At 40.7% G+C, this 18,414-nt stretch overlaps 1 long non-coding RNA gene across 2 annotated transcripts in view; it reads right to left on the bottom strand.

Moving 5' to 3' along the window:
- LOC306643905 overlaps positions 1–16,533 on the bottom strand; it is a 33,433-nt gene extending 16,900 nt beyond the window's left edge. The window contains exons 1-5 of one of the 2 annotated variants that reach the window (XR_013759105.1): positions 16,117–16,533; positions 12,202–12,306; positions 10,837–10,905; positions 10,627–10,685; positions 10,423–10,518 (exon numbers count right to left, since the gene is read on the bottom strand). This is a non-coding gene — a long non-coding RNA (uncharacterized lncRNA). Of the gene's footprint in view, positions 1–7,375; positions 10,519–10,626; positions 10,686–10,836; positions 10,906–12,201; positions 12,307–16,116 lie in introns of those variants that run through there. The other variant, XR_013759106.1, reaches the window with a different exon arrangement.
- Positions 16,534–18,414: the final 1,881 nt, after the last annotated feature.

Here is an 18,414-nt window from a genome sequence, read left to right as displayed (position 1 = left end):
GAGACCTGTAGTAGTAAGTATATAAGACATACTTTCCCTATCATGTTAAATGTAGATCAATATAGATAAAGACAGAGTTTAGAGAAGTGTGATTAAGCCTTTAAAAATTTTTTAAAAATTGGCCCATTTCATTTCCAGCATGGAGAGTAGACCTAGAATTCCACCAGGGAATAGCCAGGGATGGCTCATATAGCACCAAATGTCCAGGATCCCAATTACAATGAGAAACCTAGCAAGTGGAGGTCCGTATGGGAGAAAGCCACTGAACAGCTTGAGCCCTTCAATAATAGATGCAAAGTTAAGGAAATGTCAACAGTGATAATAAATTGCCCAGGGTGACTCAAAAGCAGTTTCTACACCACTGATCACTTCTGGTATTAACGGTGCTTACAAAAGCAAATACCTCAAATTTCTTCCACTGTATAGAAAAAAACAACAGATTCAATATCACAGAGCTAGGTGGACCTTGAATAGGAAAACAATAACTCAGCTTTGGTAAGAACATTTATCCATGGAATTTCTGTCCTCTGAAAATATTATGAATACTCCCCCATGACTCTGTTGAAACTTCTAGAAAAGGAAGACCTTGAGCAGTATGATTATTTTGCAGGGACACTCTGGAGTAAGAGGAGGTTACCGTGCAAGCTCTGTGTTAAGTATTTGTCCAGGAAAAAGCAGCACACAACTAATGACCCAGAACACAGGCTGACCCAAGCACCTGCAGCACACAGGATCTCCAAGCAGAGTAAATATCCTCTAAATATTGAAAATGAGGATCATCCAGCCAAGGAAAGAAGATTCTGAAGAAATACCCAATTGAAATCTTAGACTCATGGGGGGCATTAGTTATTCCCTGGAGAGCAACTGCTTGCCTCTTCAGAGACACCGACCAGATGACCTCTGAGACTCTTCTCACCTCCATTTTCTTATGGTAGATATTCATTCTAAGTTACAATAATATCAAAACAGAACAATCAGGAACACTTTGTGATGCATCACAGCCAATAAAGGCTCAAAATTTTCTTGCTGATGAAGAAAACAAATGTCCCCAAACAGGATTTCCTGATGACTTATCAATAATGCAGACCAGTATCAATTTATCTTAGGAGGCATATATATCCGTTTGGATCCTTTTTTAAATTATTTGTCTCATTCTTTAAATAAATGCCAAAGTTTTTCACTCCAGAAATAAAACTGAAAACCAATCTCAAACTAGGAAAGATATATATATATATATATATATATATATATATATATATGTATATCATCTCTCTTTTTACTAATCTGTTTGATAACTTTGAGAAATTTGCTTGTTGCAAATTTGCTTTTTATATTCCAAAACTTATTTCCCAGAATTATTTTCCAATATTTTATAAGAGAAAAGTAGAATACTTGCATGAAAGAAACCTCTCCACTATAACCTCACCCTTCCAAGGTTTATGGATGTATGTATTTATTTATTTATATAGCAGTACTGGAGATTGGACCTCAGGAGCACTCTACCACGAGCCACTTCCCCAGCCCTTTTTATTCTGAGATAGGGTCTCACTAAGTTGCCCAGGTTGTCCTTGAACTTGCCATCCTGCTGCCTCAGCTTCCTGAGTGGGGATCACAGGCATGCACCATGGAACCCATCTCTCTTCCAAGATTTTAAACCAGAATGCGTGCAGAGATAACTGAGAAGCCTTTTTCAAAGATGTCCTTATATCCTAGACCTACAGAGACAGTCGTATTAACAGAAATAACTAAGTAGCCATAGCAACTGTGGAAAACAGATCTCTTGTGTAGCCCTTTTTGCGAGTCACTTCCTTTTGTGACATCTCACTCAGCCCCAGAGAGAAATAAATGCTCTCATAACATCACCCCATCTAGGGCCATGACAGTAGATTTCCCTTCCACGACCACCTCCCACCCTCCACTGGGAGACAGAGACTCCTTCCAAGCACACAGCATGGAGGGTGTCTGGGGCTATTTAAGGGGAGAGAGTATCCACTGAGTACTTTGGGGTGCTCAACAAAAGTAAAGCCTGATTAGGGTCCAGGTGGATTGTAAGTGTCTAGTAAATATTAACACTCACCCTCCCTTCCTTCATCCTGACACATTGATCAGATAGTCACTAAAATCCCCTCAAAAATATTCTGTGCATCACAGCCGCTGGTCCTTCTGATTACTGCTTTCCTTTTGCCTTGGTGACTGGCTGTGCTGGCAGACCCTGCAGTATGACTCAGCGTGTTGAAATTTGGCTTTGTGGACATGTACAGCTCTCAAACCTGCTTTGACTACTAGCAGCAGCTGACTGCAATGAGTCTCTGGGGACTCTGCTCCAATAGTGATGCTCAAAATGAGTGAACACTAGGACAGTAACTTCCAATTAAATGTTGCTGAAACTCAGAAGAGTGTGCCTTGTCCTTGTGAAAAGTTCAGAGGCTCTGAGAAGCTCCCTTGTAAGTTAGTTTGCTTAGGACTATCCGAGGCCCACCTCACCAGCTGATGTACATTGAACTGTGACAATGATGATGATGGTGATAACAGCAAACCATACCACTAATAAAGTTATCATTGAGCACTAATTATTTGCTAGATGCTTGGTATATGTTGCCTCATGTATCCCCCACAGCAATACTGGATGATAGACAATAAAATCTCATTTTACAGATGAGGAAGTCAGAGGTCACAGAGTCAAAGTCAAGTGGTGATTAAGCAAGATTAGAGCCCAGACTGTGGGGTCAGGGGCCCAATTCCCAGCCATTTCAACACAACAGGCCTTAGAAAAGCTATACTTTCTACACTAGTATTGTTCTAAATCTAAGCACAGGAAGAAGAAGAAATAGGAAGCCTCAAGTTGACCTCTGAGCTTTATATAGAACAGTATCACCCCAGACACTGGCTCTCCAGTGAACTTGGAGCCAGGCTGCCTCAACTGTGTCTTCAGCAACCCTCCGAGGATCTTCCAGAACCTGATCTTGCAGTTCCTGCATCCAAGCTGCCACTGGCTCCCAGCCCAGCCTTGCAGCTTAAACTGTTTTTATGAAAACAGATTTCCAAATGGATAAACCTCGAAGATTCAGAGATAGGCCTGCACTTCTATAACTGAATAAATAGCAACTGGAGTGGTTAGGATAATTAAAATGACAGATAATTATCAACTCTCATTCAATAAGAGTTACATTAATCTATAGAATCAAAGTTCTCCCCTGCTAGAGAATTCATCAGACCTGCTCAGGGCACTGACTTCCATGTTTTATTTCTTCTGCTAACCTTCAGCTGGAGCTTATGAAGTAATAAAACAGCTAAAAGCAAAAAGAAGAAGTAGTAAGTCTGACATTTACAAAGATGGGGAAATTGGTCACTGGACACAGGAGAACAAAGAAAAATATGCAACCAGAATATAGGCAGCCATGGTCCATAGATAGCAGGCCCTGGCCACACTGTGATTTCAGGTCCAGATGAAGCCCCTGGGCTGGTGTGAGGAGGAGAAGATTGAGCTGTATTGTCCCTAGAAAAACAAAAAGGTCCCCATGGAAAGAACCCCCTCCTTGGGTTGGGGTTGTGGCTCAGTGGTAGAGTAGTTGCCTAGCACATGTAAGGCACTGGATTCAATCTTTAGCACCACATAAAATAAATAAATAAAATAAAAGTGCTATGTCTATCTACAACTAAAAAATATTTTTAAAAAAGAATCCCTTCCTTTCTTCTGGGAGGAGAGGAAGTGGTTTGGTCCAAGGATCCTTGGGGTAGAAGAAGCCAGATTCTCTGCTGGTGGAAGCCTTGACTACTTAGAGAAGTGGATGTTCATAGCCCCAGTCCTATGGTTTCTGCAGTCTGGAATATGGTCAGATATGGTCAGGCCAGAGTGGTATTAACTCAAGCTTCAGCAATACAAAGATTAAGATTAAGATCTCAGACGAGGTTGTAGCTACCTTCTTCCTCTTTAGCATCCCTGAAGGCTCAGTCCTCCTCTGGAAATTTCTGTCAGTCTGTCAACAACAAGAAGAAAAGATGGGGCAGAAGTCACTGCTTGGAGGGGAGAAGCTGCTGCAATGGCCCTTGTTCAAGTTGAACAACATTATGGATTTCCCTTTTTGACTGCTCGTTCACCCCTGACCTCAACCCATGCATCTCAACCTAGATAAATTGGCTCATCAACCTAGTTTTATTCCCCATGTGGTCCCCATTCTACCCACTGAGAGTGGCCAGAAGCACCTATTACCCTTGTAATAGGAAGGTGAAAGGGAGGTGACTTCCTGTCCAAAGTGATGGAGGGCCTGACTGACAAGCCTGGGATCAAAAGGCCAAGGAATCTCTTGCTATCCATCTGGTACAAATTGTAGGCTCTTCTCTACTCCTGGGGATGTCTTGGCCACCACACCCACCCAAGCGCAGTCAAAAATAGAATATCAACTACTTCTGAACTTGGACCCTGGAACTAAGCTGAGTTGTGAAAGATACTGTTATGCTGGGCCTCTTGGGTCCTGAAATGGCTTTACAAACTTGTTTGGGGAAACTGTATTTTTTCTACAACTTGATTTTCTTTGTATTTTTGAAAATCTTATTTACCTTTAAAAATGCTAAATATACTATTTATAGAAAATATTGTTAGATTTTTTTTTTTTTTTTTTTTTTTTTTTTTACCCAATCAGCAGTTTGGAATTGTGTGCCTTTACATTAATCTATAATGAGACAAGCACACTTAGAATATTTTGTGATGCTACTTTTTCATTCTGGGACTTAGTGTATATTTTGCACATGATGGCATTGGTTTGTTCTGCCTCCCTCTTTTATGAATTAGTCTGCAGCTCCACTTTGCAGTAAGAGAAGTGAGTCAGCACAGGGAGAAACTCACTTGTCTAGGCCAGGGCCAGAGATGGGAGGGGACAAAGAGACCACAGTCCAGGTCATGATTGATGAATCATGACTAAGGCAATCCACAGAACCACAGAAAGTTAGCATACCCATTCAGGCCGCCTTCAAATAGCTGTTTTACTACTTGCCTTCTCTGAATCTTCTTTGGTAGCAAAGGCTCAGGAATGAATGGCCATAGCATGATGAGTAGTGACCCCCATTCACTTCCCCTTGTTAATAACAGGGACACAAGAATATGTACCAAATGATAGGCAGCATTAAAGATGGTTTATGATCTAAAAGTACTTATTTACTATAATCACTATTTACTCCATACTAGCACATGGGCTTAAAATTTCATGTGCTTGGAATATAGAAGCCAAGGCTTAAAAAGAAAATTTAAAAATTCTCCTCTTAGCCTACTTGATTTTTCAAATTGTATTTTTACCATATGGGTCAAACTGCACTTACATTTTCTATGGTTTTTGTAACAAACTACCACAAATCAATGACTTACAACAATACACATTTATGATCTTAACAGCTCTGTATACTAGAAGTCTAACACAGTTCTCTCTAAGTTAAAATCAAGGTAATGATGGAATTGTGTTCCTTTCTGGAAGCTCTAGAATGCTATCTATTTGCCTTTTACAGCTTCTGGATGCTCCCATATTCTTTGACTCTTGGTCCCCATTTTTCATCTTTAAAGCCAGCAATAGTTGGTGGAATCTTTCTCACACTGCATCACTATGAAACTGACTCTCCTGGCTCCCTCTTTCTCCTAGATGACCCTTGTGATTATATTGGGCCCATCAATATATTCACAGAGTCCAGAGATTAGGATGTGGACATCTTTGGGGACCATGTGCCTACTACACAGTGGAAGGTGTTTAGAAATCTGATGGATAATACCTTTATAAAATTGTGGGAAAAGAAGGGAGGGGGTCCACCTCCCTGTCTCAAGCAGCTGATGCTACTGCCCAGGAAAGCACAGCCTGCTTCCAATAGTCCCTCAGTGCTCTATTCTAGGGCACTAAGTCTATGTCATCAACAGAAGAAAAACACTCTGTCTAGTTCATTCCTTTTTCTAAGTTATTTCTTTTCCTGCTATATGTGGGTAGGGTAAGCTGTCAACTTGTATTTCTTATTCAAATTTAGAATCACTAATATGCTGCTACCAATCTCCCAATCTCCCTAAAGTCCTTTATGCTATCCTCCCAGGATCGTTTTTCAACCCTTGAAACATTCTGGCTACCCACTGCCGTGGAATCCCAACTCAGTGGACTCTGCGGAATGCCAATTCAGTGGGACATGAGGCTTTGGGGTAAGCTAGTGCTTTGCAAATTGACAGCTAAGCCCCCTCTAGATGCAATCGACATGGTTACTGTTGTGACCACAAGTTTTTGTTGTGAGGGACAACCCAGAAATAAGATCATATAACAAAGACTCAGTGCTAGAGCACTTACCACCAATGCATGAGGACCTAGGTTCAATTCCAGCACCACGATAAATATATAAACAAATATCATACAATAAAGAGATGGGACCTGTGCGGAGTCATCCATATCTAGGAGAATCAGAGGTGGTTGAGCCGTGGGACACAGAGGCCTGACTCCCAGGAACTGGCAGCTGTGAGGGACTGTTCCAGATCACGGTGTGTGTGTGTGTGTGTGTGTGTGTGTGTGTGTGTGTGTAGATGGCCCTGTGTGGGAGTGGTTTACCATCTGAATGATATGCTAGTTCCTTGAGCAAATGACTTCCCTAGCTCCACCCCATTACAAAAGAAGCCCCTCCTGGTCCGGGGCCCTTTTACCTGTGTGACTATAAAATAAAGGAGAGGTGGGCTACTCCATGTTGTTAGAGGCCAGATCTGGTATGGCCCGATCTGTCACGCCCCTCTCCTATGTGGCTCTTGTGTGTTAATTGATTAGATAAATTTATTGGTAATTGATTTATTGCCAAAATACCATCCTCGGGCAATTAACCCTTCCTTCATCCACGTGGGATGTGGCTGAAACCCCCACAGGGACCATCCTCAAGTTTTATGACCAACCTTATATCTAATTATTTCATCTCACTGATCTGGGACCAGCAGCTGATAGGACACTAGCTGTGCTAAGTCACATGAGAGGTTAAAAACAGATAATGGTAGAACCACATCACAAATATCAAAGCCTAGACATAAATTGATGATTAAAATAACTCACAATTATTAAGCTGTACAATGGAGTGATTAGAAGTATTAAATTGTTGCTGGGAGTGGTGATGCACGCCTGTAATCCCAGAGGCTTAGGAGGCTGAGGCAGGAGGATTGTGAGTTCAAAGTCAGCCTCAGCAATTTAGTGGGGCCCTGAGCAACTTAGCAAGATCCTGTCTCTAGATAAAATATAAAAGTGGGCTGGGGATGTGGCTCAGTGGAAAAGCACCCCTGGGTTCAGTTTCCAGTACAATAAATAAATAAATAAACAAACAAACAAATAAATAAAGAGTTAAATGGTCTTCACCATGTAGTGGGGCAAGTTTCTTCATAGAATCAATCACATAATTCCAGATCCTGAAACATTGGAAGCATTTGCTTACTGTTAGCTAGGATTATTATTAGTCAGATGCTATGCTAAGCATTTTTCAAGCATTTCTTAATGAATCATCAAAATAGCCCCATGAGGTATGTACTATTGTTAGAATCTCCATTTTTAAGATGAGGATAAGCTTGTAGTCACACAGCTGATAAGTGATGGAGCCAGGACCAGAACCCAAGTTGGTTCAGACTCGAAGTCCATACTCCTAACTTCTGTGAGGAACAAGAAGCTAGGGGAAAAGACTGACAGTAACTGTGCCCGAGATGTCCCATCTCTTTTGTCTTTTGCAGCACTCCATCTTATGCAGAGCAGTGGCTTGTGTGATAGATGAGAAAACTTCAATGAGATAAGTTTGAGACAGTCACATGTTACTTGCAATAGTCCTGGCTCATCCCAGACCAGATCCAAGACCACACACTACACTAGTTGACTGTTGGGTCATGAAGCTCCTGGGAGTTAATATCTCTGAGCATTTCCTGCAACAAAGCACCCACTCCTGAAAGGCCTTCTGACACCTCAGGAAAAGAGCACAGAGAAGATACAGCTGGAGCCTAGAAGCAGTAATTCCCAATCCTGACTTGGCAACATCCTGGGGGGAAAAATATGGTTGGTTCAAGGAACATAATGAAATCCTCATTAACCAAATTAATTTTAATTACATATAACTTTAGATGAAAATCTACGTTTCTCTGAGGCGATGCCATGAATTTAAACAATGGGAGGACACGGCAACTCTACACAGGGCAAGAATCACTGACAACCTAATGAAATCTCAGAGACAAAATGTTGAGCAAAAGAAACCAGACACAAAGGAGTATGACTTGTTAATTCCATTAAGACAAACAGGAAAACTACCCTGTGCTATGTAGGGATGTGTTTTTTAGATAGTAAAAATATAAAGAAAGTGATTGGTTACCACAGAAGGCAGGAGGGTGGTTACTTTCGGGGTGAGGAAAAGAGTTAGATTCCAATGGGAAGAGGGACTTTCTGGGGTTCTATCAGTGTTCTTATTCCCTGACCAGGTTAGAAATGACCCAGGGTTCTTTTGTTGTTGTTGTTGTTGTTACTGGAGATTGAACCCAGAGGTGCTTAACCACTGAGCCAAATCCCCTGTCTTTTTTTTTTTTTTTTTTTTTTTGAGACAGGGTCTCACTAAGTTGCTGAAGCTGGCTTTGAATTTGCAATCCTCCCACCTCAGCCTCCTGAGCTGAGGATTACAGATGTGCACCATCGCACATGGCCAGGATTCCTTTTATTTTACTCCATTTAATTTTATAGTATTCCTTTTAAATAATTCACCCATGTACTACAAAGTACACAATATTTCACAATACCACAGGCAGTCTCATTCTGGGGTTTTGTTTTGTTTTGTTTCACTACTGAAATCTCTAGCAATCCCAACTAAGATTTAATTTCTAGCAAGGTCCCAGATGTCGATGCCACCACACCTTGATAGCACAGATCTAGTCTTCTCCCAAAGTTTTGCCCCATCTTTTTTTTTAAAACATTATTATTATTATTTTGTACTTGTGTGTGTGTGTGTGTGTGTGTGGTGCTGGTGATTGAACCCAAGACCTTATGCATGTCAGGCAGACACTCTACCACTGAGCCACCTCCCTAGCCCTGCCCCACCCTTTAAAAGATACCCAAGGAAACACTCCACATGATACAGGATATAAGATATGATCATCTGCCTGTTTGACAATGTAGATTTACCCAGCTTCTGGTCTGGACAGATTATTGAATCTAGTTCAGGATTATGTTCCTCAGGGAGGAAAAAAATCTTCCCTAATCCCCACCCCAAAATACATGCACATATACCCTTTCCCTCTCAACATCATCAATTACTGGTGTCAATTCGAATTCCTACCAAACCAGAAGTAAGTTTAGTGGTTTCTGAAGCCAGGCAATCAGCCTTCAGTACAGAGGGAAAAGGGAAGAAAGGTTCTAGCACAGGAACCCTGAAAAGAGACTGTTCTCTGGTGCAAAAAGGGAACAACCATTCTGTTCCCTGTTGTTCTGACTGCTATCAGCCTTCAACCATCAAATATTGGAGGTTCAAATACAGCAGGAACCAAACAGCCTGACTTCTCTCCTGTCTAAATTCTGCATTATATTTCCTAGGACACTAAACAAAATGCAAAACAGCAGCTAAAATTAGAAGCTGATAGTGAGGCTGATTTGTGTGTGGAGAAGGCAGAGACAAGATGTCATAGTGAAGGATTCAGAGGAGAGCTGCCTGGGGCCCCTTCCTGAGCTGTCACAGACAGCAGCAAGAAAAAGAAAGGGAAAGGGAACTGGGTGGGAGGCTGGATGGACTACCCGATTATTATGCCTGCAGAGAATATTTGTGGGATTTTTTGGTTCTCTAAAAGCACCCTGACCTATTTTTTAAAATGTTTCCTTATTCATCAAAATATATCCTTAGTGAATTGCAGTAAAGTTTCCTGAAATTATTCCATACAAAGTTTTGGTTTCTACACTGGGAACTACAGTCTAGATCTCTGTGCATAATAGTAATGCACTCAACAGTATCTGACTGATGGTGGATATGATGAATTTCTTATACTGTAGCTTGCAGTTTTAAATTTTGTTTTTCCAGTGCTGGGGTTCAAAGCCAGGGCCTTGCACATGCTAGGCAAGCACATTATCACTGAGTTATACTCCAAGCCCTACAGCTTGCAATTTCAAATGAATTCATCTCCAAATCTTTGAACAAAGCCTTGAATCTTTTTAAGATCAGGGAGCTCGTGATAGCTGGCTGGCCTCATGTCTCAGACTTACTGGATATGAAAATGGAAACCTTATGGTGAAAGTAAATATAATAATGCTTTGGATTTGTAGAGCACTTTTCTTCATAGGACTTGTATTCTTTTTGGGCACAGTGACCAGCCCAACTTGGAATGTTGTTCCTTCATAATGAAAATTATAGAAGTATTAGAGGCAGCAAAACTCAAATCAAAACTAAAATAAAAAATAAAGCAGAGAAGTAAATAATTACCCTTCTCCCAGGGCAGCCTTGCTCCTAAGCACATGAAGCATCACTAGGATCCAGAGCATGCAATCCAACTGCCTCCTCCTCACTCCTGTCACAGGGCTGTTGAGAAAATGAGATTGATCATGTGGTCAGCCCATAATTTGCAGGGGCATAGGAGTCAGACCATTGTCTGGTCAGCTTCTCATTCTTGTTCTCTTAGCTGCTCACCAGTCTCAGAGGCAGGAGGATGCAGATGGAATTCCCAGTGAAACTCTCCATTAGTTCTCCTGAACTGGAAAAAAGTGCAATAATTGTAAGTAGTTGTAAAATGCAAACTCACTCCTCAGTGTGGGTTGTGCCTAGCCTGGACTGGCCCATGTCACTGAGAGGTAGGATGATGAACAATTCCCACACCCACTCTGCACACTCAGGTCTCACCTCAGTAGTGCATGAGGAGAGCCAAGTAGTACATCCGTGTCTTGGTAGAGAGCAACCCCACATGGGCCCCTGGCAGAGGAAGTAAAAAAAGATTCTTAGAAGAAAAGCCCTTCCTGCCCTTCATACTTCAGCTTTCTAAAGTAGCTTTTGCCAGCAGGCCTTCCCCATCCCTGGCTCAGCAGGGTATGCACAGATAGGAAGAGGCTACTGGCTGAGCACCCTGGGAGCCCCAGAGAAACTAAGTCCAGGGTCTAGCAGTCTTGCTAGCTGCCCAGGCTTCCTGAGGTGTGTTCTCCCTAGCCTGGAGCTAGCATACTGGCCTCACTTTCCTCCACAGAAGACCAGAGGGGATATTAGAGAACTTGAACCTGATCAAATGAACTTGGAGATGGCTAAAGAAATGTCCAAATGAGGTTTTTTATTTTTTATTTTTATTTTTTTTTATGTTGCTATGCTTTGACTCCCATTCTAAAGCAAGTGAAAAAATGTCTATCTGAGTGAAGCCCTCAAGCTCTGGCTAACAGCATAGTGCTGTTATTATTAGAGCAACTGGGAGGAAGCCATGCCATCACCGGGCAGGGCCCGAGTGGGCCATGTGGGAGGCAACTGTCAACAGCTGCTGGGAGGAAAGCCTGTTTATTGTCAGCAGCCTGGTGCAGGGATTAAGACAAGATCCGGTCTCCAGCTCACACCCACGTAGCTGTAGGCAGCGGCTGCTGCAGACATTGCATTCAGTTGCGGGGGTCCCCAGGGTCTTTACTGAGGAATGACTCAGCCAACAAGGAAACACAAGAGGCCACTAGACAGCTGGGAAGATTCCTTTGGGGCCTCCCAACCACACACTCCAAATAAAAAAAGTGCAATGTAGAATGGCTTCCCCATCAGGAAACTCAAGAACCTAGGCCAGCTGTGAATCCCACACAATAGCTATGTCCAAGACTTTTTCAGTCATTCACCAAATACTTAGTGCCTTCTTTGACAGACAGGACTAGGAATAAAGCAGTGAATGACAGTCCTGACCCCTGCTCTCACAGAGCATATAGTCTTCTAGAAACCACCAGCAATTATATTGGTTACCATGTGATGAATGTGATGTTTTAGGGTGTTTGTTTGTTTCTTCACAGTCCTGGGTCCCTCTGCTACTGAGCTACATCCCAGCCTTTAAAATTTTTAATTTTGAGATAGGGTCTTGTTAAGTTGCCCAGGCTGACTGAACTTGTGACCCGCTTGCCTTAGCTTTCCGAGTCACTGGGATTATAGATGTGCACCACTGGCCAGGAGATGTGGTGAGTGTTGTGATAGGGGAAGTTCTGGGAGTCACAAGCACAGTCACAGGGGAAATCTAAACCAACCACAGGAAATTACCTTGACAGGGAATTATTTTTTTCCTTTAGCTAATTAAACTTTTAGCGAATATCTACCCATCTGGTTGATGTTCTATTTCATTACCAGGGTCTTGAACAGAAAACTCTGAAAAAAAAAAAAAAAAAAAAAAAAAAAAGATCATTACAATCACAGAGCATCCATCAAAGTATCCAGAATTCTTCAGGAAGCATGACAGACCCCTTTATCTACTGAGGGCATTGTAATTATCATGTCGTTTGTCATCTGCCATTATTCTTACTCTTCCTGACCATGATAATCACCAGGAGTCTTTTTTCAGGGAGGTCCAGCCCTTCGTGGCATTATATAGGCAGCCCCATCAGCTAAGAGGAGAAGGTGGGTTAGGTACCCTCACCCCTGGACAGAAAAAGTGAGATGTTGGAAAGTTTCACTGGTTTTTGCCGACACAGCAACCAGGGTTAACCTTCTAAAATCCAAGTCAGAGGGTGTTCTTTGCTCAGAACACCTTGAAGTTTCCCCGTTTATCCTGACTAAAAGCCAAAGTACTGGCAGAGGCTCACAAGGGCCTGTGGAGTCCAGCTCATCCTTACCTCACTTCCTCTCCTATGAAGCTCCCCTGGCTCTCTTCTGAGTGAGTCGCGAGTGTCTCCTTGCTGGTTTTCCCTGAGCACTTGAGCACACTCCCTCCCAGCACCTTTGCATTTGCGTTCTCCATTCTTCTACTTCCTCACTCTCAGCTGCTTCGGTGTCATGCTGTGAGTGACACCATCTCTGACAGCAATGCTCCCCCCACTGTCCTCATCTTTCTCTGCTTTACTTACCTTCAGAGACAGTGTCACTGTCTCACACACTGCACTTCATCATCTGTCCCTCCTACTAGATTATACACTCTTTGAGGACAGAGGTGTTTTTCCCGCTTTATTGCCAGTGTCTAGAACCGTGTCTAGCACTTAGGAGAAACTGGATAAACATTCATTGACTGAATTAATAATCAATTAGTTGGGAAAGGAAAAAAAAATTAATAAATGGTATTGGGATTTGGAGTATTCTACATGCAAAATAACAAAATTTGAGGCTGGGGATGTAGCCCAGTGATAGAGTGTTAACCCAGCATGTGCAAGGCCCTGGATCCGATCCCCAGTAATACACACACATACACACACAGAGTGTGGTGTTGTAGAAAATAACAAAATTCAATTCCTAACAAAGCAAATTCTAGCTGGATTTGCTACATATAAAAAGTAGAAGTTTGCCGGGCATGATGGTGCATGCCTGTAATCCCAATGATTGGAGAGGCTGAGGCAGGAGGATTGCAAGTTCGAGGCCAACCTCAGACAACTTGGCAAGGCCCTAAGCAACTTAGTAAGGCCCTGTTTCAAAATAAAAAATAATAAAAAAGGGCTGGGGATGTGGCTCAGTGGTAAAATGCCTCTGGATTCAATCCCTAGTACAATAAATAAATAAATAAATAATGGAGAAGTTTTCAAATCATAATATAGGAGACTGCCTTTATGGATTCAAGATAGGAAACTTGATTAGAAGTGATACCATAAACTTAAGGATTTTTTTTTGTTTGTTTATTTGTTTTAAGCAATAAACTGGGATAGAAATTTTTTACATATCTTCCTCAAAAAAGGATTAGAATTCAGAATGTATGAAGAATTCCTAAAATACTAAAACAGATCTCAGTGGGAAGAAGGCATAAAGAAACCAGAAGGATAATTTACAAAGGAAGAAACTGAATGGCCAGTAAATTTAGGAAAAGTTGCCCCACCTCACTAGAAAACAAAACAAAAAAAATGAGCCATTCACCTCCATCAAATTGTAGGAGTTGAAAAAGTTGATCAACTTAAAAGTAGATATGAAATTTTAGAAAACTGAGACCTGCTCTTTATCACTAGTTGGGAGTCTAAATTTGTACAGCAACTATGGAGGGAAACTTGGCAGTAAAACTGCAAATACATGCACCATTCATCTCAGCAATTCTACTTGTGCTAAAGAAATGCCTCTGCTCGTGCACAGGAGAACATGTGAAGAAGTTCTTATGAACAAAAGGGTGAAACACTGGAAGCAACCTTGGGGTTCATCAAAAGGGGATGGATTGTTATATGCCTATACAAAAGAATTCTATACAACTGGGCTTAGCAAATTTTCTGGGCCACAAAGTAAATATTAAAGGTCTTGAAAATCACTTAAGTCTGTGTTACAGATTTCTTTTAACTTTTTTTTTTTTGGTAGATGATGGACACAATACCTTTATTTATTTTATTTATGTGGTGCTGAGGATCAAACCCAGTGCCTCACACATACTAGGCAAGCACTCCTCCACTGAGCTACAACTCCAACACTGTGTTGCAGGTATTTTTAAAAACGACCTTTAAAAATGTAAAACTACCAGGCATGGCGGCTCAGGCCTGTATTCCCAGCAACTCAGGAGGCTGAGGCAGCAGGATTGCAAATTCCAGACCAGCCTCAGCAATTTATTCGAGGCCCTAAGCAACTTAACAAGACTCTGTCTCAAAATGACAAAAAAATTTAAATGGGCTGGGAATGTGGCTCAGCAGTTAAGAGCCCCTGGGTTCAATGCTCAATAAATAAACAAATAAATAAATAAATAAATAAAACCATTCTTAACTGTACACAAACAATCAAACTTAGTCAAGCATAGTGGTGCACAACAGCAATTCCAGTGACCTAGGAGCCTGAAGCAGGAGGATAGCAAGTTTAAGGCCAGCCTCAGCAACTTAGTGAAACCCTGTCTCAAAATAAAAAATAAAAAGGACTGGGGACATAGTTCAGTGATAGAGTGCCCCTGGGTTCAATCCCCAGTACCACACACACACACACACACACACACACACAATAAAACAAATTTATTCAGAAGCTGAATATGCTTTCAAGCCATAGTTTGCCAACTCTTGCTATATAGCAGTTAAAATTACTGAGCTAGTTCTATGTGTTTCAACTTAAATACATCTTAAATAACAACCAGAGGTGGGCGGGGGTGGGGGGACAGATTCCAGAAAAATATGTAGAGTTTAGGTATATCTTTAATTCATCACAGAATATGCTATGAATACATATATGTAGTAAATCTATAAAAAACATGTGAAAAGGATACATATAAATTCATAAGTTAGGATGGCAGCATATGCCCATGACTTTGGGAGGCTGAGGCAGAAGGATTCCAAATTCAAGGCCAGACTCAATAACTTAATGAGACCCTGTTCTCAAAAAAAAAAAAAAAAAAAAAGGCAGGGGGATAGGGATTAGCTCCTGGGTTCCATCTCTAGTTCCACAACAAACAAACAAACGAAACCCACAATAGAAGTTAATCTTTTTTTTTTTAACTTCAGCAAACAGGTTTATTGTTTGTTTATTGAAGAAACCTAAATTTAAGCTCACCCATGTCCCAGTTTGCCTGGGACTGTTCTGGTTTATTTCTATTGTTTTAGGGTAATTATTGTTGGCACCCAATTTCATCCTGGAAAAACTCCTGGTTGGGATTATAACTTTTCTTACTCTCTTTCACAATTCAGACTAGAAGAGATAAAGCTTTTGGACAAAGTCACCTTAAAAATAGAAGTTATCTTTTGGGAAGGAAGGGAAAAAATGGGATTTGAAGGAGCTACTAAGGGAACATAAACTTTATCAGTAATATTTTATTTCATTTATATAAAAGATTCTGACTTAAATATTATTAAATATAAATATTCATTCAGGATATTAGGTACATGAGTAATTATTATATGATTCCCTTTACTTTTATATATTTAATTTTTTTCCAAAACACATATAGAAAAACAAAAAGATTTCTAGAGCATATCCCCAAAGTTAGTGGTTATTTACACTAGGTGGGTGTGTTAGCTTTCTCTTACCATAACAAAATACCTGAAATGACTAGCTTATAACAACAAAAGATTTATTTTAGCTCACAATTTTGGAGTTTTAGTCCATGGTTGGTTGACCTCATTGCTTCTGGGCCTTAGAGGAGAGAGTAGATCACGGCAGGAAACACATGGCAGAGCAAAGTTTTTACCTCATGGCCAGGAAGCAAAGAGACTAGAATTCAAGGGCACATGTCCAGTGATCTAAGACCTCCCACTAGGTCCCACCTTTTAAAGGCTCCATAACCTCCCAATAGTGCCATTGTCTAGGGACTAAGCCTTTAACACATGATTTTTAGAGGTCATTTAGGATCCAAACTACAGCAGTAGATTTTTTATTTTTGCTTATCTGTATTTTCTAAATCAACATCTATCTCTAAGAATGTAAGTCAATTTCGTAACGAAAATAAAGCTATAAAAACTTTCCAAGGCACTAGCTTAAATACTGAACACATTTTATATTTTGGAATCCTAAATAAATAGATAAATCCCACCACTATCTTCAGGGATATTGAATGCTATCCTGAATGTACTCGTTTTGAGTCAAAACAAGTGGCAGTCCTCCTCCCGAGACAGGAGGCTAGGTCTGATTTTCGGCATTTCCTACTTCTCTGTCTAATGTACATTTACCTATTTGGCTGGGAAGACAGCCCACTACCCTAGCACTGTTGATGGCATGGGCACCATGATGATAGCTAAGTACTGGTTGCACATACCTGGCAATGATCACCTCATGTGCTTGTCTGATCTCTCACTAGGCCTAGGTCACCATATTTTGCAGCGGGGGAAAGAAGGAATGAGTAATAATAATAATAATGGTTTCCTCTCCACTCTGGGAAAATAAATCAAACTGTTTATCAGTGTGGTGGGTGTACTTTACAATGTGGGATGTGCTGGGTTTCCATTTTTAGAACAAATTCCCGGGTTGTATTGGTTCCCTGACCTAGAGTGCTGTCTGGCTTGTAGCACAAGGGACTATTGCTTCTCAGCTAAAGTCTGCATACTTGCCTTGGGTCAGGGCTGGCTCCATGGGCCTGCAACCCATATAGTCCCACAGTCCTGACTCTTAGAAAGAGCCCACCTTTGGTTTAATGTTCTGTGGGCACTGTCTTGAAATTCTTAACAATTTTATCTTTGAACCTGTGGTTTGTGTGTGAAGTCTGATAAGTGATGGAACAGGTATGTGAACAGAGGAGATAAACTGACCACAGGGTGTGCACATGCTGCTTCAGTTCTGAGGGCACAGCAAGCAGTGTGCAGACAGAACAGTCAGGACCAGTCCGAGTCCAGACCTAGTGATGGGTGGTGGAGGCAGCAAAAGCCACAACCCCAGAAAGAGAAGCTTTACGTGGAAGGGCCCAGATTGTGGTGGGAGGCCAGCATGTCCATCGTCCCTCCTGCCTATCCCTGCAGCATTTGCACAAATAACAACTCTCCAATTTGAACACTGGGACAGGAACTGTCAGTGCTCAGGCAGTCAAGTTTGTCAATAAATTATTACAAAACAAAAATATGCACATGGTCATTGCAACAGATCTATCAGAGTTATTAGAATTTTCCAAAGAGTTTAGAACCTCTGGTTTTGAAAATTGTTACAGCACTCTAATGCCAATATCCACAGGCTTAAAAACAGTAATTAAATTTTAAAACTGGCACTCAACAGAAGAATGCTATTTTCATAAAAAATTTCACATGGGCCAATTACTAACAAGAAAGACAATCTAAAATTAATTTTTCTTATGAGAGCTAAAGCAATAGAATGCATAAATAGGCATTTTTAATTATATACAAAGCATGAAACCACTTTCAATTGTCATATGACCTCTACAAGTTACAGGAAATGCCAGAGAAAATGCCACTGTATAAATTTATATTTGAAATTAAATTCAGACTTAACATCAACTCTAAATGTACTAAAATTTATATTATTAAATAACTTATCAGAAATTAATCCCAGTGCTGTTGTAACCCATAAAATATACTTTATAGCTCCAGGAAGAGTTGCATCAAAGAAAGATCCTTCTCAAAATTAAACATTACCAAAAATTATTTCAGATCTTATATTTGTCAAGAATGACTAATATCACTTTCAATTACATCAATTGAGAAGAAAGTGGCTAAAAGTAAAACTTTTTATGACCTAATAAATGAATTTGCAAAAAAAGCAAGCTAGAAAAATGTTATGATCAAGTATTATCACTTATTGTGTTATATATGATACCAAATTTTTTTTGCATTTATAAGTTCATGTTGTTACTCATGTAACACTATTACACTTACTGCATTTGTAACTAACAAGATTTTTTTAAAAAGGCCATGTAAAGTACATTTAACAGTACTTTTCTGA

Source organism: Sciurus vulgaris (genome assembly GCF_902686455.1).
Source record: "Sciurus vulgaris genome assembly, chromosome: 14".
Lineage (NCBI taxonomy): Eukaryota > Metazoa > Chordata > Mammalia > Rodentia > Sciuridae > Sciurus > Sciurus vulgaris.
The sequence above is the reverse complement of the archived record's forward strand: the minus strand, read 5'-3'. Positions and strand labels throughout refer to the sequence as shown.